Below are 24,421 nucleotides of genomic sequence, written 5' to 3'. Positions count from 1 at the left end.
TGCCATCTCCAACCAAGGTCGAGAAAGAACTTTTCAATTCGGATCCATCCCCAAAACTCAGTCAGATCTCCTTTTGATGGAGATTTCTCAATACGTCTCTCGATTGAAGTTTTGCTCAACTTAAATATTCAGATTTTTCTGTCCCTATACCAATCTTTTGTGCCATCCGAGTTCAAAACGGAATAGCTTTTCTTCTCAGAAAAGCTTTTTTCGGCTTTGAACTTTTCAAAAACATTATTATACACTGCTATAACTATTGAAATAATTCAATAAATTACAAGTTCAAAAGAAATGATGAGAACTATTTATGGTGGTATCGGGATTTATCAATGCTCACAGTAAGAAAAACTCAACACTCAGACCTTGGATGTTGAATTCTTGAATAGTCATGAACATTCTAGAATATCAGCTCGAAAGTTGGAAAAAACATATAAAATGTTTCCCAATAATGATGCAAGATCCAGATACAATGATTGCTTTTTCAAGGATGAATCTATCATCAAGTATCAATTCCTTCTTACTATCAATCACTATAATTATTCTCAAAGACAACGATCCTTTTATCTCATTCACTTGAAAGATCGTTTTAAAATACTTTACATGTTTTTTACCTATTTTCACTATTTTCTCACTCCGAATCCGAAACGAGTAATAATTTGTTGGTCTTCTACCGATTTGATTTCAAGGGGATTCCTATTTTATGTTTTCAAGGCAACGTTTCATTCAAGATATAAGTTCCTTCATTCCTTCTGTGAGTTCTGTGAGACTATGAGTCTTCCATAGTTACTTACATTATAGATGGTCATGCTTAGACCTACAGATAAGGCTGATCGCATAAGGCTGAGACGCGACACGACGTGACGTGAGTGTGCTAGCCGAGTTAATTGACCGAAGCGAAATGCACGATTTTCTCCATACTATGCTTTCCTATACTAGGTCTCCGCTCACAATCACTAGGGGAAATCTATTCACTGTACAACGATCACGCTTGAAACTTACTAATTTCATTTACAGGCTCATCTACGGATGATAGATATGTTTGAGAAATTCCAAAATCATGCATTTTATTGAGTTTCCAAATGCACTGAGTCAGCTTTTTTGTTTACGTTACGATCAAAACTGTTCAAATTTGTCAGGCAGGTTTAGCTGGGGGAGTGTGGGTTTGAAAAGTCCTAATCCTATTCAAAGGGAGTGCAGGCGATTGCTCCGTTCCATTCATCTATACTAATCTGTTGTACATCATCTATATCGATCTCGTAATTTTTTCCCTTACCCAGCTCTCTTATTCCACCTTTATCAACCAGTGTGTGTTATTGCCTGGATATGTGAATGAATGAATAACCTTTGTTCTCTTATCAAGGCATGAAAATAATATAAATCTTCTTCTACAGATCTTCCATCAGTGAACAATAATAATAATTGGTCTAGAAACAAGTCTAATGACATAAAAATTATTGGAATCCATACATCAATTCACTTGAACTTTTTGAACAACAAACACTACGCTGTGTGTGAGTAGAGTCATAGTATCGGGAATAATTCTATGAGAATACTACAGAACAGATACAAGTACAAGTAGTGTCAATTATCTTTCAATAGCTTCAGTCCATTTTCAGAATAACTTGGATGAGATCGAGTGAAGAGACTTCTCCTAATGTGTTCCCACTTTCATAATAATTTGTATCCCTGGCTAAAGCGGCTTTGCCTAGTGAGATTCATTGTAGAAAGTGAAAATTCCTCATTAAGAATTGGAGACATTTCCCATTCAACTCCTTCGGACAGTTTAAAATTAATCTCACTATAGCTACCTTAGCCTTGGAATATTCCTTTCTTTCATAACCTTCTTCGTTCTGTAGTTGTACTGGAAAGAAGATTTCTGAATTTTTTGTATAGTTGAGAAGTTGATATTGTGGTAATTATTCATATTGAATGGAAAGACTAAGAAATTGTCAAAAACCACAGATTTTATTGATAATTAGAAAGACCGGTTTCGGATTTCCAATCTCTGATAAACTCAGATATTGTGGAGGTTTATCAGAAATTGACAATGGTGTAATAACCGAAGCCGGTCTTTCTAACTATCAATAAAATCTGTCGTTTAGACAATTTCCTAGTCTTTTTATTTGAGATTTCTGAAGTTTCACCTAAAATACTATGAAAATATCCCACAATTCGACATATTCTCGAAAGATTAAATCACACATAAGTGATCAAGAGGTAGCTTTCACACTGATTCAAGAAGTACAATTGTTATTATTGTGAGTAAAAATTTAGTCTTCATTGAGCTCCTATAATAGGTTTCTTAGATAGTTCAGAAGTAAGATAGCAGTGGTGAAAGTTAACGTGGAGTTGCACATTCATTGAACTCCAATAATATCTTTTTTACAAATTCTAGGAGTAAGGTTGCAATAGTGTGAGTAAACTTGAAGCTACACCTTCATTGAACTCCAATATTATATATATTCTACAGATTCAAATCAAATCAAATGTTCCTTCAAGAGTGATTCTAGAAGTAGAGTTGCAATAGTGTGAGTAAACGTGGAGCTGCACCTTAATTAAACTCCAATGATATCTTTTTCAGATTCGAGAAGAGAAATTAGTGTGAGTAAATGTGGAGTAGCACCTTCACCGTACTTTCATAATGGAGCATCGTTAGTATCTTGAGGCCAAATTCTAATATGAGACATGGGAAGTAGCAATGCACTGTGCTCTCTTAGCATTGCTACCCCTTGCATGCGTGATCATTGCAAGTACGAGCAGCTTACCTGCGTTGGCGGAAAGCCCTGCATGCATGTCACTGGACATTATCCCTTCCGACCTATGCTGCTCCCATTATCTCCCAGTCACAACCAACATGCATGTCCCGCCATTAAAAAACTTAAAACCTCTCTTGCCAACCCTCCAAAAAGCAGATACGTCTCTTTGTTCTCTCTACATTATACAGCATGACGCTGAATAACCTATTTACCCGACAGCGTTGTACACTGCAACACTTTTATCCTGTTCTGTGTTCATTCCCAACTACACCTAATATTCTGACTTCTTTTTCATTATTTACTACGACATACGAGTAGTACACTCTATGAAATAGGACACTCGCCTTTGCGTTTGAATTATGGAATTGTTCCGAGATATTTCCAACTTCATTTTTCAAATGTCGTTGTGTTGCCGGAGTCACCATTCTGACTCAATATTTTTATTTCATTTCATTCAATTTATTCCATTGACTCAAGCACAAATCGTAACAATGATTGTGAAATACATTAAATTTGTAATTGAAGGTGGTTTCCAAGCTCCTATGGCTTTATTTATATGACTGTTATATTACTAGTAGTTCTGTGAAAAGTAGATCTCACGCAATATTCTCATCCACAAGTACCTGATTGAAACTATAGACCTTATGGAAATACAGCAATAGGCTGGCTTCTCCACACAACTGTGTAATCACTTGTCAGCTGATTTATGATGAATAATATTCTATAGTCTGATTTTCACTCTAATATTGGCGTATGAAGGAGGCTCCTTTTTCCTTTTATATTATCCTTGAAATGCAAAATTTCCAAAAACCTTTTATATACGTCGACGCGCAATCAAAAAAGGAACATACCTGTCAAATTTCATAAAAATCTATTACCGCGTTTCGCCGTAAATACGCAACATATAAAAACATATAAACATTTAAACATTAAGAGAAATGCCAAACCGTCGACTTGAATCTTAGACCTTACTTCGCTCGGTCAATTAAACTGTCTAATAGCTAGTTTATTGTATGATTGTAATTTTTTTGTGATATTTGCTCTCATATTAACTTGTCCATGTGTTTGTATAAATAAATGCTCACGACAATAAAGAATGAATTGAATTATTGAATTATGAACGGTATATAAATCAGGATGTATCCGGATTTATCTATATGACTGTAGCATTATGAACGTGGCAGGATACGCCGAAAAATATCACAGATTCTCTTCATGAGATGGGTTGACACAATCCTAGAGTCCAAAGGGACCTCGTTTCCGTTATTATTGGAACTTCAAAGAAGAATCTCTCTTCGAATATAAATCACGAGATACACAAGGATCAAAGTTGTAGGCTACTTCAATCTATGCATATTTGAGTTTTTCGAGAAGTTATGCCCGAAGTAGTAAGGGGAAAGTGTTTGATAGATTCATTTGAAACATTTATACATACACATTTATCGAAATCACCAGAATTCTTGAATCAAAGTTTAACTGCTATGAGTTTCTTGAGTAATGCTGAAAAGTTTTCAATGGATTCATACATTTATCAAATCATGAGTTTTGAGAAGCAAGTTATGTGTGAAATAGTAGGAGAGTGATGAATGGATTCATTCATTCATTCTTAATACTACATTGATCAAAGCCTGAGGCAATCAACAAGATTCACATTCTTTAAACTCTTGCAGGTCAGTGAGGTAATAAAAAACTTTCTCCACGGATAACTGCCCGACACTTCCTTTATCGATTTCGGCGAGCTCTAACATTCTTTTGATATTTAAAAAGCGATTAGTCCGCGCAAGGTTCTGGAAACAAAACTTGTAACAACTTTTTGATTGTGTGTGTTGATGCACTAGCGAACTGAAATATCGTTTTTCCTCAGAGCTGCTTTTGAAGTACAGTATTTCAGAAATCGTTTGAGAGAAATTCAACTTTTCGACATCAGTTCACAGCCCAAATTCCACTCAAATGGTACTAGATAACAGTGAGTTCGCTGTTTGGGCCCATGTCTAAATATTCAACCGATACAGTAGTTCCTCCAGTAAACTCGATTGTTTTAAACTATATCTTTTTTTCAGCTTAGCAGGGTTTACTGTCGACCAAGCTTCTAGCAGGTGTAATTGGCAATTTCAAGGGATTCTTCATACTGAACCATCTTACTATCTCGCTTTTTCTCACTCCTATAAAAAATAGACTATATTCTATGTCTTTTGCTGTGTGTGTTCGCAATAAATAGGATGGAAAATACTTCATTTATCTGTTTTAACTGAAATTTCCACAAATACACAACGTTTCGTTACGTATTTCAAACACCTAAATAATGTCTCTCACATGTTTGATTAATTGTTTCAACTTAACTTAAGATGAGATTAAATTTAGTTATGAAATTTCTGATTTGTGACGCTCTTGATCTTTTTACATGGAACAAGATGTCTCAGCCCTGTATATGCCTGTATTGCACCTGTGTGTACATCACCGTCTTATTAAAATAACTTCAGATGAGAATGTATGCTGGAAAATGAATCCTCTGTTCTTATACTACCTGAGAGGCAGCTCCAGGTAGTCGAGACCTTTTCCTAACACTTTCATGGAAGCACTGAACCATCTTACAATCTCGCTTTTTCTCACTCCTATAAAAAATAGACTTTATTCTATCATACCGTACCGCATACACAATATCAAGCCCTAGGCTATACAGTATATAGTTGTAGGAAATTGTGAACTAGGATTATATATGGATAATCTGGATTGCCACTAAGCACCATGGTGAGCCAGTCAGCACTCGCGTTTATTCGCTTGGAATTGCAACAATAGGCAATAATAATGTGAACCATCCATGGCATGGATTCCGCAATCGGAGGAATGTGAGGGTTGCAGTTCATGTGAATGGAGTCTGGAGAATCGTTAATCCTGGAAATATTCACGGTGAAGCGGAACCAGAATCGGGCCTACGATGCCAAATTTCCCAGTCAAGATTTACTAAGAACTATATCTGTCTGCAACCTCTACCATTCATCCGCTCTAATGGATCATTATTCTTATCCACTCCAGATTTGTACCGAAACGCTGGTGAAAGAGTTGAAATAACATCACATTGTTGGGCCAAATATCTCATAATGATGGCTTATGCTTGGTGATTAAAAAATAAATCCAAGCTAATGATAGTTCCAAGATAATTATCCACGAGAATTGATAATTCTCTGTGCGGTATAAAGCTCTCACAGTGAGTTATGAACGCGTATTTCCATTCTAGATTATGGAATCCTGAATAGTCATAGATTCTGTACTTTGTTTTAATTACTACTAAGGAGCACTCTATTGCATTAGGAACATTAATATCGTTCTCCTTCAATATTCATTTCTTCTAATTACCTCGGCAAATGATAATGTAATAAACAGATGATGGAAATCTAACAATAAAAATGCAAGTGGTAACTGCATTCAAACAGCCAAATTCTCTTAACACTATTACTAAACATACATAATATGTTATTATATTTTTTTGAGCATGTAATCAAAAAATCGATCGATAGTAATCTGTGAAATAATAAATGGTATTGAATAAAGTCAGAGAGAAAATCACGAAGAGGAAATCAGAATCGAATTTTCAAGAGGATCAGCTCGAACTCGATTTAGTTTCCCGTACAAGATTAAATCTTGCATTTGCAAAAACAATAAACTCAACGATTATTTCAAAAGTGATTTCAAAATTGACTACCGAGGAAGCTTTTCTTCGATATTTCACTGCATATCGAGAAATCTGTTGGATATTTCATCTGTTATAAAGAACGAATCATGCAAGTGCATGGAGAATTAAATAGTTGAATGATTAAAAAAAAATCCTCTTATCAATATTTCCCTGGTTTTCTATTCCCGAAAAAAGGAGTATTGCGATGTTCAAGTGGACTTCCATACAACTGGCTTTAATCGAAGATTATTGTGTTCAATCATATGTTGTGGGGAATTTTCAGCAGTGAGATATGGAGGATTGTATTTATTTATAAATCTATATTACAATTTGTTGAGGTTATTGTTATTTTTCGAATGAGTTGTAAACCTATGAGCAGAAGATCAGATTGCAAGAAAGGAATGTAAAAATCATGAGGGATCAATGTGAATCATAAATATTCTCTATTGTTTGCTGATGAACTGCCAATTATGGCTAGAGATGATCAGGAAAAATGCACCCCATCACCAAGACTCCTGATACTTTTCCGAAAATAACGATGAAAACCCCAATTCCTAGAAGACTTACAATATACCTAGTATCAGAAGATGCAGCAAGAGATCTACAAGTTGGAGGTTGAAAAGTGTTTAATAGAGAGTGGATTTATAAAGTATATTATGATGGTGGGAGCTCCCAACGAGAGAAACTGAATAACCAAATCATAAGGATGTAATAAATGACTCGCTTTTATTCAAGTGTGAATCACACAGACCAGTGCAGCGATAGATTTAAAAACTCTATTTCATTCATTATGATATTACTTATTAGCTACGTATATAAGTGCATCAGAATTACTACACTGGAAAAAATTATTGATGGTCCACAATCATTGCCATGCTGTGATGCTGGTAATATTTTGTCAACTTTAATCCCATAGACAGTGAAGTAAATTTTTCTCTTAATAATTCAGTGATACATCTCTCATTCCAGTCTACTACCAAATAAGTAGATTCTATCATGGATTTTCTCAATCTCTTTTACCGAATAGTTCGGTATTCTAATTTTCTTCAAGATTATTTCCAATTTCTTCCAAAAAATCTTGGCCAATTATTTGGAACGAGTAGTTGAGGACTTCAAAGCATTCAATAGAAAGGTCTTGAATTTTATTTGGAGTATCGCAGAACTTAGCTTAGAAAGGTTCTAAAGAACTGCTTGTTTGGAATAAGATTGTGCAGAGAACAGGATAACGGAAGTAGAAGGAGGGATTAACCTACATTTCTGGAAAGAGAGAGATATTTTGCGAAGTAAAGAGAAAAAATTTCCAGTGATAAGCGTAGTGGGAATTTGTACTGAGTAGTACAGCAACTGTTTTGAGCATTATTTGTTTTGGGGTGCAACCAAGCTCATTTTCTCCAGAATTACTTGACACCAATTTTCGTTCATATTCACCCAGCATATCTTAAACAAGTATTCCGAACTGAGCTTCGAGCTTCTCAAGTGGTAGCAACTGAGAAAATATCAGAGTGCTCTTCAAAAGATTATCACACCAGAAGCAAAACACATCCCTCCTTTGCGCTTCCCCCACGCTGTGTATGTCACACAACTTAAGCGCTTTCACACAACATGAGATAGCGAGGATTAGAGAAGGAGAGGAAGATGCAATCAATAGTCACGCCATCCGTGACCGAGGACCGAGCTTGTTCATCTTACGATATCCTTCTCAAGAAGTGTGATGCGATCACAGAAATTTGTTGGATCACAACAAACAGTCCACTGAAGATTTTATCTCTAACTCAAGTGAATCACCTCAATTTTTCTATTTTATTTCGCTTTTTTGAACGGTTATCATTGATTTTGCAATAGGTTTGTTTCAGATACATTGGATCCCCCAACAATTTTCCAAGGAAATATCACAAGCTTGATTTGTAGCACGGTTTCCAGGTCTCAATATAAGATGTCATTACACAAATTGATTGAGGAACTAACAAATAATATTCAAAAATATTTTGAACAGTCGGTGAAGAATCGGCCGATATCTCATCTGAAGCTGTAGGTACACTGCTACAGATTGCAAGAATTCCAGATTTTAACATGTCAAACATTTCAGAAACTCAAAGAGAAGATGAAAATAATCATCTTATTAATTTATTATTGAAAATTAGTAGTGACGAGATGATATTCATTTCAAATTATAAAGATTCCTTATGATATATAACTTCAACGTTTTCCATTCAAACAAGACTATTAGTATGTGAATCTTCCTGAATCATGAACTGCTGAACCTGCCACCTGCTCACCGGAAAAATACAGTACCCACTTTCTGATTGAAATCTGTTCCAAACCCAGTTCCATCCAGTGTTTCACTAAATCGAAATTTGAATTCCCAAAAAACTATCTTCCAAAATTGATTATCTAGCCTTCCTTTTCTAGCTTTTCTAGTTTACCTTTTTCTCTATTTCTCGCGGAAATGAATCGGTCAAAAGTCTCTGGCATATGTTAGCAAGAGCTAATTCAATTAACGATTGATGCTCTCATCCAGTATTATGGCTCAGATGATCGAAATGTTTGATTTGAGAATTTCGTTCGAATTTACAATTACTTTATGAATTTGAAAATTTTATTTGCGGTCTGCTTACTGTACTTCAAAAACTGATATTTTATCTTCCAGAGGTGAATTATTATTTATGATAATATATTCTCCAATCATTCAAGTATTGTATTATATATTGGTATTATCAAATAAAACTATTGCATACTTTAGATCTTCCAATGTTTATATTTAAAAAAAATGTTAATGTTGTCAATCATTCTTGTTACACACGCCATCTATCAGATTTTTGGAACGAGATTTCACATTTTAATTGGGAAAATCTTGTATAATATTGAGAGCCACATGTTAAATACACATAACATGACCCCGCAGAGCAACAGGAAATTTTATCATTCGGTGAGCATCTATAGAGAACAATTCCATCACTGGGAACGATCAGTTTAGTTAAGCAATGAAGTAAGCTCTGTCCGACAATTACTTGTATCACAATAATGAAATTTTATTCTTTTTATTGGAACTGATTGACGTCATCCATGGATGATAATGTGAGTTCAAATCCTTTTTTGAAATATACAGTTTCACGTAAGTTATACCTAATAATTTCTTAGTAGCTTTTTATAAAGTTGTTGAATAGTCATGATTATAGTATTAGATACATTAACTCTTTCGTACCCAAAATTTTGTCTCTTTTGAAACCATTCACTTCCTATCAATATAGAATGGTTCACCCTTAAAGAACACTTTTTAATCAATTTTGATCATAGCAGGCTCTTAGGCACCCTAAAAATCTATGTTCCTATTTGGGTCAGTAGGCTCTAATGGGTTGAATACTTCCTTTGATTGATCGATTGATTGAATGATTGAGTGCTTTATTCATGGATTACAATATATACTGGCTTTTACACTTATATACAATAGCTTACAATACAGCAAAATTATAGATGAATTATTTACATAATGTAGATTGAGAAAATGATTTTTGAATATGTTTTTGAGAGAGTGAAATGAATCATACGGTACTTCTACCCTTTGCAAATCATCTCTATATATTCAGTAACTCTAAAACGACTTTCAATGCAATTCTCATCGATCAATTTTTTCTCAATGTTGGTCCGAACGCAATTGCAGAAGGATACAAATCTTGAACCGAATTAAGCACAAGAAATTAAAGCCCACACCATCTTGCTCAGTACTGTACAAGAAAAAGCCAAAATTTCCAAGTTGTCAATCCATCCCTCCTTGATATTGATAACAGGTGGTACAGAATGGTGTAAGGAGTCTGGATTCAGTGACGAGGAATTGAATGACGGTTCTGGACTAAGAAGATACAGTACTTGAATTTCACTTGTTCTGTTGGTCAGTTGTTTTAGATATCTTATTCTAAGAAATACTATCGATTTCAATGACCAAAAATAGAAGATGAAATGCTGTGAAAGTGCAATAATAATATTGGATAGATTCCAAAGTTTTTAATTATACATTTTTTCTATAACAAATGATTTAATTTTAACTTTTCCTTCACAGAGCTACTACAATATTATTGAAATGGAATAAAAATCATCCATCACCCTTTTATAGACACCATTATTAAAAATAGATTTAAGAAAAGTACTATATGTTTTTATTCCATCTCATAAGAGTCAATTAGTTATTTAACATTCATCCATACGTCTTCCTTATAGGTTACTAGGTTTGGAATGTGTGAGAGAACTTGATAAAAACAATATGAATTATTTAAAACTATAAACATTGATTAATCGGGTGAATTTACATAAATAATTTCTCCACTTACCAAATCTTTATCACTGTCACAGTATGATATCAGTTCAAAACACTCAAAATAACCTGAATCTTAGCCACGATTTCGATGATTCAGCACGGCCGATTCGACTGGGAGATTACATAGTTGCAATGGTCTGATTTGCGGGCTCGTGGCGAGAGTACTTCAAGCGATGTGTCCGTTCAGAGATTTCAGTCACTCACCGCTATGGAAGGAAATAGGCCAAGCCAGCCGGCGTTAGGTGTCCGTCGGAAAAGCTACACTGGTACTAAGGGCGGGGGACTTTTCTGACGCCGAAGGGCTGTTGGAGGGTTGCAGGGCGCCTGTCCACCCCACACACACCCACACCAACACACACAATCGGCGCATGCGCACAACGGGTCAGGTGAGAGGGTGGCTTGAGTGAACGACACGGGACGAGTCATGTTTTGAATTTCGGGTTGAATCATGCTTTTCCATCACGTCAACCTTTACAACTCTACATGACACTAATCCAGAACAGTAGCACCATACCGGCACGACTGTCGAAAAATGTCCACCTAACCTCACTAGCTACAATAATGCCGGTCGTGCGTTTTTTCTGACTACAGAAAGAACGAGGAGGAAATACCCTCGTATCTCTTCCGAAACCACCCCTCCGAAACTATGCCACCCACGTTCTATGTTTCTCTTGCTCTAACTCTTCTACTCTCAACTCCTATCAACTTATCAACTCTCACTCATATACTATGCTAATTTTGGACATCTTCTTACAATATTATTTTCAAGTGACCAAGGGCCGTTTGCACAGCCAAAGCTTACTGAATTTAATCATTCAATCAAAGGCTCTGAAGCCTTTTCTCAAACCAAAGGGGTCAAACAGGGTTCCTGCCTCTCTCCAACCCTATTCAAAATTTATATGTGTACTGCTCTAAAGAAATGGACAAAAAAATGCAGCCCAATGGGAATTGAGCTGGAGGATTCCAAGGTACATACATTCCTCTTCGCGGATGATCAGGTAGTTTTAGCAGAAGATCATCAGGACATGACCTATATGATAATAAAATTGATAGAAGAATACAAAAAATGGGGCTTGGAGGTTAACACAGAAAAGACACAATATATGCAGTTCGGAGGCACAGGACAGGATATTGAAACTGAAAATGGATTGATTAGAAATGTTAAGGAGTACAAGTACCTCGGCGTTGTTATTAGTGATGATGGAAGGGATAGAGTAGATATCATGGGGAAGATAAGGAAGGGAAAAAATATGATAAGAGCACTACATCCAATCCTATGGAATAAAAACATAACCAAAAATACAAAAAATATATATACCAGGCAATGATTGAGCCAGTCATGACGTATGGGTCGGAAGTGTGGTGTGTGGACAAATTAACTTCTCAAAAACTTCTTTCAGCGGAAATGATGTACTGGAGGAGGAGTTTAGGATTGACGTTGCTGGATCGAACCAGGAATGATATAATAAGAGAGAGAATGAGCGCAAAAAACACGATAATGGATGTCATTGGAGAGAAACAATTGAAATGGTATAGACACCTGCGCAGAATGAATGAAGGAAGACTTCCTTTGCAAGTATGGAATTGGGTACCAGCGAACAGAAATAGGCGTGGAAGACCGCGAAAGAAGTGGGTATCCAATGTCCACATTCGAATGGAGAGTAGAGGTCTCTTTGAAGGAGACTGGATAAATAAGGAAAGATGGCGATTGGGGTGCGAGAAGCGACACAACTGAAGTTGCAAAAACTCGCTATATATATATATATATATATATATATATATATATATATATATATAATCAGCTGGTGACTTAAACTCAAAATGTAACACATCATAACAAACGTGACTTGATACGGATTTAATCCAGTTTAAAATGATATTTCGTTTAAACTGTCACTGTGCAAATGGCCCTAAGGATTTTGTTGATCTGGATCGTATACTTATCACTATAGTGATAATAATCATAAAATATACTATTGTTGATTACTCATATAATATCTTGAACATCTTCTGGCAATAATGTTTTTCGTTAATGAGGATACTGTTGATATGCATCATATTATACTTATAAATAATATGATTATATTCATATATTAATCTTATTATACGGATGTTGATCTTTTTCATATCTTCACAATTTTTTCCCCGTTACTATAGACTCCGTTGATCTACATCATAAGCCCTATACTAATCACAATAATAATAATCTTGTACTAATCACTTGTATACTAATCTTAAACATCTCACAATTATTTTTTCTGAACTGAGAATTTTTGATCTGCCTCACAGTAGAAATCAAGAAAGTGTTAGTCTCAGTTATTTCTAGGGTAGGGACTCCTTGATCCACTCCAGATAAAACGTTTCAACTTGCTGATCTTTTTCATATCTTCACAATTTTTCCCCGTTACTAAAGACTCCGTTGATCTACATCATAAGCCCTATACTAATCACAATAATAATAATCTTGTACTAATCACTTGTATACTAATCTTAAATATCTCACAATAATTTTTTCTGAACTGAGAATTTTTGATCTGCCTCACAGTAGAAATCGAGAAAGTGTTAGTCTCAGTTACTTCTAGGGTAGGGACTCCTTGATCCACTCCAGATAAAACGTTTCAACTTGCATCCTCTTGATACTTTAGCACTCTCAACTTCCTCTGTTGATCTGAAAATCTCGACAAATTAACTTGGATCTCAATGGAATCCCATGAGAATTTCCAACTGTATACTAACTATAATATGATTGCTGAAGACTCTATTCCAGATCTCAAAGAAATCCCATACGATAGCATTCATAAAATGAAGATTAGATCAATTTGATAGCATTCACAAATTTGATCAATTGCTCCAATTCCGTTTAAAGCTCACCAGGTCTCTCAAACTTCAAATCCTTCAAGGGGAAAACAAAGCAGCAATATTGGTTCTTTAAACTTGGATTATTCAAATTTTCTGAAATATTGAAAGTGAATTCTATACTAATTCAGTGAATGTGAAACATTTCTCCTTGCTTCATGGATTGGCGCTCTGAATATTTCACCTGCACACTGTAGTGTTTCTCTTAAGAACATTCCACTTACCTAGATAGGAACTATAGTGAAACATATTTCATTATTTCCAGGATTTCACATTTGGTCTTCATTGAGGATTGCAGAATTTCATGAAGCTCTTTGAACTGATATATATTTGGAACTTTTCATGAATCTCTTCAAACTAATATATATTTGGGACATTCTTGCAGACAGTGTTGTATCTTTGCTTTTTGAGAAGAACAAATGTGTTGAAATATGTAAATGAATTGAAGAATTATCGCCATTTAGCAACGAAATATTTTTCTTTGCTCAAGAGAGATAATAACCGAAGGGACTGTCAGGAAATTGTGTCCCGGTTTTCACTTGCAACGCTTTTTGCTGCCGGAAAGTAATTAAATTGAGATCAACGTGATAGAAACGGCTGTGATGCGGTGAATTATTCCAGGCGCGCCTTTTTCGAACAGGCCACACAGCATAGCCATTTCGAACAGCACCTAACAAAACAATGAGAAAGTTCATATCCGGTCATCACGTGACACTGTTCAATGCCTTAAGCACCCCCTCCCCTCTCAACACACCCCTCCAATCCTCATTGTATCTCCATTTGTCGGAACATGCTGAGAGGCAAAACAGCAAACAGACGATTCTGCAATGCGAAAATGGACATTATCGTTCCACTTCCACTGACGCAATTTATTGGAACGCGCTTCTGTAGAAATTCAACTGTTTTTAGATACGGTACAATTTTTTGTTTTGTTTGAGATCAAATTCATCAACATGTGCATAGCATTACATTTGTGCGCCCGTCCATGCGTGGGCTGAAATTTTAATAAATACCACTCTCTTTCTGTTGCCAGTAGATACCCTTTTTCTAATTTGTTTTGCTGAAAATGCGTGAATTTTATCTATTATGATGAAACTGAAAAGCTCAACAGAGTCCACATTTTTATTTACTCTCAAAGGCCATGTTCTCCCTGTACCAATATTTATTTAAATAAATAAATAATTAATCATTTTATTTGTTCATGGACCAGCCATACAAATACAGAAATACAGTTAAATAGAGATACATGCACAATTATTCTATAATTCCAACAATAACCTCCAATAGAAATGAATTCTAAAGTAAAGTGTCAGTTCGTGAGAGAGCAAGATTTCACTCTCTATGTCTGTTATAAATGTCTCCACTCCATGTGGATTATCAAACAATCAAGACTTATAGAATATTACTGCATAACTGAAAATTTATAACATGAAATATTGTATCAAGACATCAATGGAATAATTATAATTTAAATAAATACTTAAAGAACACAGCAATATCACAATTATAGATCAAACAATACTTCATAGCATATTACCAAAATTTACAGGAACATTAACATTACATTATAATACTACTTTGGATTGGAACAGGTACTTTAGGACATGTACACTACTTAATAATTTCAACTACAAGGTTTCAAGCTATTGAATAAACTTACAGGCATTCTAATGAGTATAATGATGGTAGTTAAGTCAGAACGATTGATTTACAATAAGACTACACTAAACTTGGGTGGAAATTCAATTTTTCAAGCCAAACAAAATGTGATTAATTTACTTGGGGCATGCAATAGCAATCATCACACATATTTTATATGAGTTACAGGAAATCCCACTTGTGAAATCACGTACTCAAGTATCAACACTACAAATCAAGAAGCGAATATCAATTGCTTTTACTACATAAAGGAATACTCTATTTATTTTCCTCTCACTCAAATTTGATAGAAGTACCATTACTTTGTCGGTATCTGACACAACATTTTGGATGAATTCGCCAAGAAAGTAGGAACGAATAGAGTTATACATTGGACAGCGTACTAAGAAATGTTCTATATCTTCTCTCTCACGAATATTACAAATAGGACAATTCGACATACAGTTCAATTTTGTACCTCTATTATTAACATACAAGTATATAGATACATTAGTGACCATTCGCAATTGAGTGATACAACGGACTTTGACAATGGGCATTTGGAATCCAAGCTGCTCACCCATCTTGAAATTGGGATTTAATTCTCTATAGTGAGGGCAATTCATAGAGCTGAGTGCTGCTCCTACATCTTCCGCATACAAACTATCTGCGTGATTTCTGAACAAGATTCCCTGTACAGCCTTCAACCTGTGAAAGAGGTCAGCTCTATCTCCCCATGCAATTACGATACCCTGATCACCGCACTTTTTCTGGAGATGAGACAACCATCCCGAGGCTCCATGTATATTGTTCTGCTCCAGTGCACAGTCCAACAACACCGAGAAACAGAGTTTAGGGTATCTACACTCAGACATCTGTAGGACCCTTGAAAGAAAACCAAAAGTTCTCTTCAATAGAATGTGACTGAGCCTCAATCTGCCCAATTCCAAACGTACCGCCCAACTCGGTGATGTGACATTCAACAGAAGAACACGTTTCAGAAAATACAACTGTGCTCTTTCCAAAACGTCAGCACAACCAAGACCCCAAACTTCAGAGCCATACAGAATCGAAGGCAGCACTACCGCATCGTAGAGTTTCATCTTAGCATCCCATGTGTCAGACTTGGCTCTTCGAAGAACATGGACGACTGACTCTCCAGTAATTCTCGCCTTCCTAATTAAGCCTTCACAGAATTTCCGGAAGCAACCCGACGCATGAAAGTTTACTCCAAGGTACCTTTATCTGCTGACTATCTCTACTTCCTCACCTCTATAGTGAAATGATAAAACTTTTTTGCGGCCCCTAGCATGGAAAGGTACAATTTTTGTTTTTTCAATATTGACAGTCAGCTTCAGGGATTCACAGTAGTCGGAAAGACAATTTAGCTTGTTACGCAGGTCCACCTCACTATCTGCAAAGATGACAATATCATCAGCAAACAGTAACATCAATATGTCAGTTTGGTTTTTCAATGGAATGCCATGGAAGCCTCTTCCCCTGAACAAGGACTCAATATTTCTCAAATAGCAGGAGAACAAAAATGGACTAAGTGAATCCCCCTGCAACACTCCTTTTGTAACTTCAATGGGGTCTGAAGTCCTATTCTCGCTTCTCACAACCAATGAAGCCCTGTCATAAAGTCCATTCAACAGCCTTATCATTTTACTGCTGACTCCACACAACCTAAGCTCGTCCCATAGAAGCCCATGAGGAGCCCATATTTATTTATATATCTGTTCATGTACAATTGTTACACTTACATGAGAAGGCACAACAGGCTTATGCCAAAAACTATCCCTTTTCAAATTTGTACTACAGTCCAAATCAAAATCTAGGTTGAGCTTATACCACTCATTTATATATCAATTTGAACTTCAAAAAACAAACAAATCCTCAATTGAAAATACACATCCTAAATAACTAGATTTCATAGAATTAAAAAAATATTCATTCATTTATCATACAAAATACCACAATCATAATATAATTATGACATTGAAGGAAGAACTAGGCTGAGCCTGTACTATTTCTCTCCAAAAGTAGTATATATTCAAAAAACCTGAATTTTGAATAAAACTGGAAAATTTTGAACCGATAACTTCATGCACTGTTGGTAAATCGTTACCAGTCAAGAGAAGTGACAAGAATAAGGGAGTTTTGCTTCAGTGCTCTCGATGTCAGACTGATTTCCATAGTAAGTGTTTAAATTTTGAAGACTCTGAAGTTGAAGTTTTGTTGTCGAAGTCATGGTCGTGTGATACGTGTATTGCTAATGTGAGACTACAACGTTCTAAATCGGACTCAACTCCAGTTAAACCGATTCATACAATGAACCCGACTTCGGAAGTGATCGACATGAGTAACTTTGTTTTGCTGTTTGAAAAGTTCAAGGAGGACATTTTAAATTCTCATAAAGAGTTGGAGAGGAAACTGGATGAAAATATCGCTAGCAACAATCTACTCCATGAGACAATTAAGCTGCAGCAGGAGTCCATTGATTCGTTGAAGAAGGAAAACGCGGAATTGAAAGCGGCTCACATCAAAATGTTGGCGTTGCTTGACGAACATGAACAGTACTCTCGTCGAAATACCGTTGAAATTCATGGTATTCCGGAAAGTGTCGATGAAGATGTCGTTCAAATTGCTACCTCGCTGGGTCGTGCATTGGACATTAATTTAAACAGTGAAGCAATTGACTGCGCTCATAGGCTGGGAAAACCGAGAGGCGACCGCCCCCCTGCAATACTTGTCAAATTCGTTCGTCGGATTGATGCGCATCTTCTTCTTGATAGAAATAAAAAGAAGAAGATTTCACCCAAGTCAATCAACCTGGACGGGGAGGGGCGAATCTTCATCAATCTATCGCTTACCAGGGGACAGAGAATGCTTTTCAATGCTGCGAGGGAGCTGAAAAAAGACGGATTGGTGCGGCATGTGTGGTGTGATCGAGCTGGTCGAGTAAAAGTGAGAAAGGTTGACCTCGGTAAAATTTTTATTATTAAATCAGAGGAAGATCTTTTGCAGTTCCGTGAGTAAATGATTTCTTTTTATCACGATTGATTTATTCAAAATCAGACTCAAATTAATTTGGTACGGTTTTCTTGGTTTCTAATAACATAAGTTACTTGTTATGTGCGTTACTCTTTTTTCTTATCATGTCTGCCTCCATTTTCACCCATATAGTATTCTGATAAGTTCACAAACTCAATGAATAATACCGGATTTATATTCTAACTTACATGCTAGTTTGTGCCCAATAAAGTTACTATATGGTAACAAATATGGTAATTAGCAAATTATTTAAAGCCTGGTAAATTGATTAATGATTTATTTGAGTTATTTGAGACCTTGTAAATTATTTGCCAGAAAATTAATAATTTATTTAAGTTGTTTTAAACCTGGTAAATTATTATAAACCTGGTAACAAGTATTTGAATAGCAACATAAATAATATATACATCTACATGGAATATATAAATAATCATATTGTATTAAAATAATAGCCAAACAATATTGATAATTGCGAAAGGTTTATAAATAATGTGTATCATTATACACGGGATAGTTTGTGTTCAATAAAGGTACGATACCTAGTAACAAAGGTTTAAATTGTAACATAAATAATATATACAGTACATCGACTCGGAATATATAAATAATTTTATTGCAATTTAAATAATAGTCAATTTAAAACATATTGATATTGCAAAATATTTATAAATATTATATTGATATGTACCATAATACGTAGGACAGATATGTCAGTTGAAACCATGGTTTTAATCTATTATTCAAGTTTTTGTTATCTTCTCATCGAAAACTTTGTACTGCGGTGTGTTTATGTGATTATAGTTATTTTGATGATCAATGATGAATTTCTGTTATATCTGAATAATTTGGATACTAAACCGGATTTTATCATATTGTCTGAAGCATGGATCCAACCAGATGTGAATATTAATTTATATAGTATTGAAGGCTACACTACTTTATTCTCATGTAATGATAACAGATGTGGTGGTGTTGTCCTTTATCACAAGGAGGAATTTTTATGCTGCACAGTGACTAGTGAAATTAATGGAGCCGATTCCATTGTCATTGATTGCGTGTGTGGTGGTTCTTGTTTCACATTGGTAGGGATATATAGGTGGCATGGAGTTCCTGTCGATTGTTTCCTTACTGATTTCTGTGGTTTGTTGGAGGGCTTGCAGAGCTCTATTGTAGTATGTTTAGGTGATTTCAATATTAATGTCAATAAATCTGATCGAATTAGTGACCAATACTTTGAGATAATAGCTTCATGTGGTTTTGAAAATGTAATTGATATTGACACACGTGTGACTGACACCACTTCAACATGTATTGATCACATACTGGTTAGAGGTCTAGCTCCATCTCTTGCACGCTCTGCTGTTGTCGAGGTCTCTATAACTGATCACAGAGCTGTATGTATATCTATGCATGCTGATAGGTCTCGATCTGAGGTGGTTTCACATGAATTTCAGGAAATTAATTATGAAGAACTTACTCGTTTACTCAGTGAAGAGGATTGGTCTACTGTGTACAGAGCTCGAAACGCTGATCAGGCTTACAATTGTTTTTGTAATATTTTGAATTTGTCCATTCAGTCATCTACATCCACTAAGCTTAGGCAAAATAACCATAGACAGAGATTGTTAAAACCTTGGATGAGCAGTGGACTTTGTGAAGCGATTGTATCAAGAGACAAGTTATACAAAAGATCTATGAATGAGCCTGACAATCGTAGGTTGAAGCTCGAATTTGTAACTTTGAGAAACAAAATAAAAAAGTGGATCAAGAAATCAAAAGAAAGATACTACTATGGTCGATTCCAGATGGTTAGAGGAAATTCCAAAAAACAGTGGAAATTGATTAATGAATTGATTGGAAGAGGTACAAAGAAAAGCAAATTCAATTTGATTACTGAAAATGGGATTGTTAGTGAGGATTCAAAAGTGGCTGATATGTTTAATGAATATTTTGTTTCCGCACCCAAGTCAGCTGTTCCTCCTCCTTTCCCTTCAATAGCTTTACATGACTATCACAATTCTTTCAGAGAGCCACGTTGTGAGAGATCCTTTTTCCTGCATCCAATTTCTCCTTTTGAGATAGAGAAAGTGATTTCATCCTTGAAAAAATCCAAGGCCCCAGGAATTGATGGATATTCCTCTGTCCTAGTTAAATGGATGAGCTCTTTCATTAGTCCAGTGTTAGCTTTTATTTTCAACTTGAGCATTTCTGAGGGCGCTTTTCCTAGCAAACTCAAAATTGCAAAAGTGATTCCAATTCCCAAAAAAGGTAACCGAAAATTGGTGGAGAACTATAGATCAATTTCACTTCTTTCTGTGTTTTCAATTATTTTTGAGAAGCTGATTAAAATTCGTCTATTGAACTTTCTAAATTCATCCAATTTTTTCTCTAGTAGTCAATATGGCTTTAGGGAGGGCTTGGGAACTGAGTTGGCTCTGAGGAAATTTGTCTCAGAAATATGTTCAAATATCAATAATAAAGAGATTAGAAGAGTATCAGGTTTGTTTCTGGACATTCGAAAAGCCTTTGATACTGTGGACCATTCTACACTTGTCAGAAAGTTGGAGGCATCTGGAGTTCGTGGTCTGCCACTTGCTTGGTTCCGTTCATATCTTACTGGGCGTTCCCAGGCTGTAAGCATTGGCTTGAGTTCCAGCCCGCTTCTGATGATCGACTGTGGAGTTCCACAAGGCTCTGTGTTGGGACCAATTTTATTCTTGGTTTACATCAACGACCTGTATCTGGGCCCCTTCAGAGGAAGTTTTACAGTGTTTGCTGATGACACGGCACTTTCTTATGGTGCATGTTCTGATGAGGATTTGTATGATCAGATGTCAAACGACCTGCACTTGATTTCCATGTGGTTCGGGTACAATAAATTAAGCCTGAATCTTGATAAAACCATTTATTTGAATTTTGGAATAGCCTCTTCTTTCTTGCTAACCCAACCTTTAAAGTTCCATCATGTGGGATGTACCAGTCGTGACTGTGACTGTGGTATCATCAATCAGTCAAAAAGTGTAAAGTATCTTGGCATTACTGTTGATGACAATTTGATGTGGAAAGGACAGATAGACGGCATGAAGAAGTACCTGCGTTGCTTACTGCATAGAATTTTCAGTTTGAAAAATATGTGTCCAACATTTGTTTTGAGAGATCTTTACTTTGCTCTTGCTCAATCTCGCCTTTCTTATGGGCTGGTCTGTTGGGGAAGTACTTATATAACTCACTTAAGGCCAGTAATGTCTCTGCAGAAGTCTCTAGTTAGAGCAATTGCTAATCAAGAGAATTTTGATTTTCTATCGTCATGCCAGGTTATGAAAATCATGCCTCTGAGGCACCTGTACGTCTTCAAGGTCCTGTCTGAATTCTATTGGTCTAGTGGAAATCAAGGGGCAACTTTGGGACATGAAACTGGAATAATGAGAACAAGGTTCACTGATAGGTTCCCAATCCCTAGACCCAATAGCACTTTCTTTCAAAAATCTTTTTGTTTTTTGCAAGGCAGGTTTTTCAATCATGTGCCACAGGATATAGTTTATGCTAATTATCCTCTTCCTGTTTTCAAGAGAAAAATAAAAAAGGTAATTTTTGCTCTCAATATCGATGTCATTGAAAGCTGGTATCATATTCAGAGATAAGATTATTCATTTATGTGAAAAACCCTTGATAAAATGTTTTAAAATTAGCATGTAAGTCATATTGAGTTATCATGCCTTTTAGTATGTATTCAGTGAGGTTCCCTGCTAATGTTCTACTGTTGTAGAAATTCAATAGGTCTAATCATTTTGAATATCCTCAAATTTTTCAATTTTAATTGTGTAGCTCCATCTCATTTTATACTTTTTTGTAGCCTATACAGTATATTTACAAAATGTTTCATCTTAGCCTAGTATAATTAGTTATGCTCTCGTTTCATATATTATTTGCTTCTTATATTCTTTTTATTTTTGTCAATATTCTAATATTCATTATATTGTTGTTGATATGATACTCCTGTGCGCGGACGGAAAATTTATTTTCTTTGCGCTCAGTAAATTTGCCATAATTATTATGATTTAGTTTTAAATTTTTATTGTATTATTGTTTTATTTACAATCAATATTGTGTTTCCAACAGTATGTCTGTATTTGTTTTTATGGCAAATAAAGTCTATTCTATTCTATTCTATTCTATTCTATTCTATTCTATTCTATTCTATTCCCTTGATTACATAATTCCTATCGGCCTCTGAAATAGAGATTTCAGCTCTCTTCTCAGTCTTGAAAGTCATCCATGGTAACCCAACTGAAGACCGTTTTTACGCGCACATTTGTTCTTCCTATTCACCATTTCAATGATTTGGCGAGGGAACCAAGGAGGGTACTTGGACGGTTGAGTTGTTGATCCAATGATAAGGAAAATTTGGACAGTAAACAGTGAGACTGGACACACTTGTGGGCTGTTATCGAGGTGGCGCTGTCTCTTAGCATTGCATTAGTCATCTATTGACAGGGCAGTGGATAACCGACATGCATCCGCTGTGTGGTGGCTGATCCCACACCAGAATGTGCGGCTAAGCTGTGTCCCACGCACATATATTGTTCCATTCATGTCATCATCTTCCAGCTATCAATCAACTATAGAACTTGTCTAGTAATCAATTTAGGCACTAGATTGATGACGTCCTATCACCCTTCCATTCTCGAACAATAGTGCAAACACCGCAGTTCGAATGTTATGCATGCACCGAGCGGGAGACTAGGGTCTGGAATATTTCAAAAATCCAAGATCTTCTAATCGCATAATACACAGAATAACACATTAACACAGAATAACGGGAACTTTTGAAAATGGAAATAAATTAGAAGTTGCATTTGTTCAAATGCTAATTAATGGATAATTATTATTAAACGAAATTCCAGTTAAATGCTGTGAATCACCCCGAAGAGACTTCTGTTACTGCAAATATTGACAACAGGGTAAACAGCTAGATGGAAATTCGATAAGCGCTACTGTACAAAAATTATTTGTCCTGACAGATAATTTTTGTATATTTGTTTACCCTGTTGTCAATATTTGCAGTGGCAGAAGTATTCAGGGTGATTCACAGCATTTAATTGGAATTTCGTTCAATAATAATTAACTTTTAAAAACGCCATAAAAAATTAGTGGGAAGAGCAAAAATGATTTTATTCAAACTAATGTAAAGTTCAAGACTTGCCATTTGAGAATTAATAATAACATCTATCACTTTTTGACAATTACTTCTTTAAGATGCCTTCCTTCTGAACTAATACTCTTTTGAAATCTGTGTTGACGATTCCTCTTAGTAACAGTGTAATCTCACGATTAGGTTGCGTTTCCTGGTACCATGATCTGTCCTCCTGCGATTCTCTGTTTGAGGAGCTATCTCAAATCAAACGTTTTCACAACTTGACCAATAACTGTGGTTGAAACATAACAGACAATTCAAAATGAAATTAACAATATCTCATCTGAAATGTTGCGGCAATCGTTCAGGAATCTCAACAAAGATTTCAAGAGTGTATTCGTGTAGGAGGAAGACATCTTGAAGAAGTAATTGTCAAAAAGTGATAGATGTTATTAATAATTCTCAAATGGCAAGTGAACTTTACATTAGTTTGAATAAAATAATTTTTGCCCTTCCACTAATGTCTTATTGCGTTTTTAAAAGTTCCCGTTATTTTGGGTCACTCTGTTTAAGCTTGAATTCATAGGGCCATGTGCTCTATCAACTTTAAAATCAAATCTACGATTGAATTAAGAAACGATCTAAAACAATCGTCTATAAATGTAGAAAGTTTATGAGGTCTATAAGAAAGCCACTCCCGTGTTTCGGATGGACACGTGGGGCACGTCGGTACCGGCTGCCTAAGAAGCAGTCGTTAGGTCGTGTCAGAGGTCCTGAAATTGATCAGTTGCGACCTGAAAACTCTGACACCCGACCTGAGCCAGCCAGGTCACTCGATAGTATTATCATTATTTCTATAGGAAGTACTGCATCGGTTGATAGCTTAAGGTCATATGCACCATTTATGTTCAACGCTAAACCACGTTTACTTGTGGATATGGTCACATTTACTGTGATTTGTTTCATTCCGAGTTTAAACCAGCAGTTTATTATCTCCGTTTAAA

General features: G+C 35.7%; 1 protein-coding gene across 2 annotated transcripts in view; it reads right to left on the bottom strand.

The window, feature by feature from the left end:
• Nucleotides 1-11,166, bottom strand: part of LOC111054673 — a 190,778-nt gene extending 179,612 nt beyond the window's left edge. Inside the window, exon 1 of one of the 2 annotated variants that reach the window (XM_039420578.1) lies at nt 10,749-11,166. The gene's annotated coding sequence lies outside the window, so the exon portion shown is untranslated. The remainder of the gene's footprint in view (nt 1-10,748) is intronic. The other variant, XM_039420577.1, reaches the window with a different exon arrangement.
• Between the last annotated feature and the right edge of the window lie 13,255 nt (nt 11,167-24,421).

This window comes from Nilaparvata lugens, chromosome 2 (assembly GCF_014356525.2).
Source record: "Nilaparvata lugens isolate BPH chromosome 2, ASM1435652v1, whole genome shotgun sequence".
Lineage (NCBI taxonomy): Eukaryota > Metazoa > Arthropoda > Insecta > Hemiptera > Delphacidae > Nilaparvata > Nilaparvata lugens.
Note: the sequence above shows the minus strand (reverse complement) of the source record. Positions and strands in the feature narration are given on the sequence as shown.